The sequence below is a fragment of the Fukomys damarensis genome, unplaced genomic scaffold (assembly GCF_012274545.1).
Source record: "Fukomys damarensis isolate Sample0158 unplaced genomic scaffold, DMR_v1.0_HiC HiC_scaffold_2, whole genome shotgun sequence".
Taxonomy (NCBI): domain Eukaryota; kingdom Metazoa; phylum Chordata; class Mammalia; order Rodentia; family Bathyergidae; genus Fukomys; species Fukomys damarensis.
This window is the reverse complement of record NW_022900914.1, coordinates 38,849,158-38,853,737: the sequence shown is the minus strand read 5'-3', so window position 1 is coordinate 38,853,737 and position 4,580 is coordinate 38,849,158. Positions and strand designations below refer to the sequence as shown.

The following is a 4,580-nucleotide window of genomic DNA, read 5'->3' as shown; positions in this document are numbered from 1 at the left end:
GATAAAATTCAACACCCATTCATGATAAAAACCCTGCAAAAAATTGGAATAGATGGTCTATACCTCAATTTAATAAAGGCTATTTATGAAAAACCATCAGCCAACATCATATTGAATGGCCAAAAACTGAAAACCTTCATGTTAAAATCAGGAACAAGACAAGGATGCCCACTATCACCACTTCTCTTCAATATAGTTCTGGAAACATTAGCCATAGCAATTAGACAAGAGAAAGAAATTAAAGCAATAAAGATAGGAAAGGAAGAAGTTAAACTGTCATTATTTGCTGATGATATGATACTCTACATTGAAGACCCAAAAAACTCCACCAAAAGACTTCTCAACTTAACTGACACTTTTGGCAGAGTAGCTGGATACAAGGTCAACACCCAAAAATCAACAGCCTTCTTGTACACAAATAACAGACTCACTGAGAAAGAAATTAGGGAAACAATTCCTTTCAAAATAGCACCCAAAAAAATGAAGTATCTGGGAATCAATCTAACAAAAGAAGCAAAAGACCTCTACAATGAAAACTACAGCACTCTGAAAAAAGAGACTGAGGAGGATTTAAGAAAATAGAAAGATGTCCTCTGCTCGTGGGTAGGAAAAATCAACATAGTGAAAATGGCCATACCACCAAAACTGTTATACAGATTCAATGCAATACCAATTGAAATTCCAACACTATACTTCACAGAACTAGAAAGAAGAATCCAAAACTTCATTTGGAACCATAAGAGACCTAGAATAGCAAAAGCCATACTAGGCAGCAGACACATGGCAGCGGGTATAACAATTCCCAATTTGAAACTATACTACAAAGCCACTGTGATAAAAACAGCATGGTACTGGCAAAGAAGCAGACCTAAGGATCAGAGGAACAGATTGGAAGACACAAAAACAACTCCAGATGTTCTCAGCTACCTCATCTTTGACAAAAGAGCTGCCAGTCCCCAGTGGAGGAAAGATAGCCTCTGTAATAAATGGTGTTGGAAAAACTGGATCTCAACCTGCCAAAGATTAAAATTACACCCTTATCTTTCACCATGCACTAAAGTAAAATCCAAGTGGATTAAAGATCTAAACATAAAAACAAAAACACTAAACTTGCTGAAAGATAAGTTAGGCAGAATTCTGGAAGACATTGGCATAGGAAAAGAATTTATGAACAAATCCTCAGTAGCACGGGAACTAGCAGAAAGAATCAACAACTGGGATCTCAACTTATTAAAAAGCTTCTGTACTGCAAAAGAAACCATCAACAGAACTAAGAGACAACCTACAATGTGGGAAAAACTTTTTACCAGCTGCTCCTCAGACAAAGGACTATTATCTAAAATATATAAAGAATTCAAAACAACCAGCCCCCTCAAATATAAAGACCCAATTCTAAATTGGGCATCTGAAATGAACAGATATTTCTCAGAAAAAGAAGTAAAAGCAGCAAGTAAATATATGAAAAATGTTCCACATCACCGGTTATTTGAGAGATGCAGATGAAAACAACACTGAGATTCCACCTCACTCCACAAAGAATGGCTGCTATCAAGAAATCAACCAATAACAAATGTTGGAGGGGTTGTGGGGAGAAAGGAACCCTTCTCCATTGTTGGTGGGAGTGCAGACTGGTGCAACCACTATGGAAGTCAATATGGAGATACCTCAAAGAACTAGGATTAGAGGTTCCATTTGACCCAGCCATCTCTCTGTTGGGTATCTTTCCAAAAGAAGTGAAAGAATCATACCACAGTGATATATGTGTACCCATGTTTAAAGCAGCACAGTTTATAATAGCTAAAACTTGGAAACAGCCCATCTGCCCATCAATTGGAAACTGGATAAAGAAGATGTGGTTTTTCTACAAAATGGAATACTACTCAGCCATAAAGAATGAGAAAGTAGATTCATTCATAGTTAAATGGGTACATTTTGAGGATATACTTCTTAGTGAAATAAATAAGGCACACATATGCAATACTGAATAGTATCTCTGGTGTGGAAAACTAAAATAGTACTCAAGATCCTAATGGGACACTTAGCAAATACGAAGAAAAGGACCAAAGGTGTAGGGACAGTGAGAAGGATACGGAAGGGGGAACAAGGGAAAAGGAAAAACATATGAGAAAATGTAAAAATGGAATTAAAATGTTTGAAGGGGGGGGGAGGGTGAAGGAAGGGTGGGGACAAGGGGAAAAACTGAGAACCAAGACCTGGCATGTAAAGGTACAAGATCCCAGTAATGAATGTAACTATACTGTCTACCTAGAATGTACCAATAAATTAAATTTTAAAAAATAAAAATAAAAATAAAATAAAAGATGCTTAACATCACTAATCATTAAGGAATTCAATCCAAAACTGTAATGAGATACTACTTTATACCTACTAGGATGGCAACTATCAAACAAAACAAAGGGCTGGGGATTTAGCTCAGTGGTTCTGCCACCTGCCTCACAAATGTAAGGACCCGAGTTCAATCCCCGGTAGCAAAAAACCCAAAAAAACAAAAAACAAAAACAAAAAACAAACAAACAAAAAAACCCAGAAAAGGGAAGTGGTGGAGGTCATTCTCAGTCAAATGGGTAGCAATGTGTGGGGACTGTGTGGAGGAGTATCCGAACCTGGGTAATGCCTGTCTGGAAAATGGGATCTTTCTTATCAAACTTTACAGGCTGTGCAATATGGAGTAAGCAGGATTTTATGCTGATCACAAATCCCTAAAAGAGGAAGATAGAGAAGAAATACTTACCTACGATCATCTGTGTAAGAACTGTCATCATGTAGTGGCCAGGAATGAGTATATATTTAGTATCATGGATGAATTCCAGGAGTATACCATGCTGTGTCTGTTACATGGCAAAGCTAAAGATACTGTCAGTATTCTCCCTGATGACCCTTGGGAAATGACTGTGCTATTCTAAGACTTCTACACTTCTGTTGTGACTTTGTTGGGTTGGTTTACAATACAGCAAGCCTGATGGTTTGTCTCAAAAAATGTTCTTTGCATATTTTCTTTCTTTCTTATAGGCTCACATGTGCTTTGAAAGAAAAAGTGTTTTAAGGGATTGTGGTTCCCTACAGCTGAGTTCTAATATTGAAGTTTCCAGTGTGCCTCAGTGTGGCCAGACCAAAACATTTTTATTTGCAGCTTTTGTCCAGAAAAGAATTATAATAAATGCACACTTAGTGTCCAGATCTTGATTTCTTATGAAAAGAACCAGGACTCCTTTGAAGAATGATTGGTGAAGTAGGGCAGTAAATATGTAAGATGAACCTGAAGTATCTTATACCACCAAAAACTGAAATGCTAAATTTTTATATCAGTGAATGAGAATATGTTGAACAAAGGGGCCAAATGAAGGCACTCCCAGTGACTAAAGCTAGACCAACAGACAGAAGCACCTGACTCCCTCATTTCCTCCTGTGCCAGCTGGAAGGGGGATATGCCTTGGCTGGTGCACAGCTTGCTTTTCCTCCTTGCACCCCAGTGGGCTGGGACAGTTTGTTTTGGTGTCCTCCTTGGATAGTCTAGTGGTATCCTCGCTGACTATCAAACCACCATTCTCCAGTCCAGCGTGAGTGCCGCCAGGAGGTGTGGTGCTCCTTCCCCATGCCTATCACTTCATATGATACTCAAAGAACAGAGAGGGCACCCTGGAGTGGCTAAGAACAGGAAGGGAGGGACCTGAGCCCCCTTAATTGCATACCCAGCATTCACAGCATGCTTTTAGCCCTCACCTTCACTGAAACAGGCCTGCAAGCTGCTATATAAGCAGCATTCCCAGCCCCTTTTCAGATGATCTGGAAAACACAAGTCCTGTTAAAATAAAGACTTGCTTTGGTGTTCCTGTAAATATGCTCAGGATTTATTTTTTGGTTAGTGTGGGCTTCTAAAGTCCTATAAATTTATTTGAGATTTTTATGTTGAGTAATATGGACAGAGCAGTCATTTCCAAAGAAAGACATAAAACCAGAGCTCTTAACACCACAGAGCTCAAAAGACCAGCAGCAAAGACCAGCAGCAGATACCATCACCCAGCAGTCAGCCTATGGTGTCGAACACAGCTGGCATTGGACAGTGACAGATGGCAATGGCAGTGACCAGCAGCTGGCTGTGTTGACTGTTGGCATCCAGCAACACTGGTGACATCAGGGCTGCTAGCAGAGCTGTACTTTGCCAATTCACAATTTCCATCTGAATCAAAGAAAAGAACCCTAGAGGTTGATTGGTAATGGAACAATTTGAGCAACAAAATAAAGTGGGACTGGATTTATAACCTGAACCGTGTAGTAAATATCCATGAGTTCATGCTGACACAAATGAATGAGTGGATAGATGAATGAGTAAGTAGGAGAGAGTAAACAAACAAACAAACCCAGAAAAGTACTAGTGGGGATGTACAGGAATTAGAACTCCCATGCATTGATGAAGAGAACATAACACTGCACATCCACTGGGGAAAGTTTAGCAGCTCAGGTCCGGGGACTTAGCTCAGTGGTTGCACCGCCTGCCGCACAAGAACAAGGTCCTGAGTTCCATCCCCAGTACCAAAAAAAAAAAAAAAAAAAAAAAAAAA

The 4,580-nt window shown here is 39.5% G+C and overlaps 1 protein-coding gene and 1 pseudogene across 2 annotated transcripts in view; one reads left to right on the top strand and one right to left on the bottom strand.

The window, feature by feature from the left end:
• Positions 1–4,580, bottom strand: part of Commd1 (copper metabolism domain containing 1) — a 131,656-nt gene that overhangs the window by 75,562 nt on the left and 51,514 nt on the right. The gene's annotated exons all lie outside the window — the stretch shown is intronic.
• LOC117286330 lies at positions 2,592–3,204 on the top strand (annotated as a pseudogene).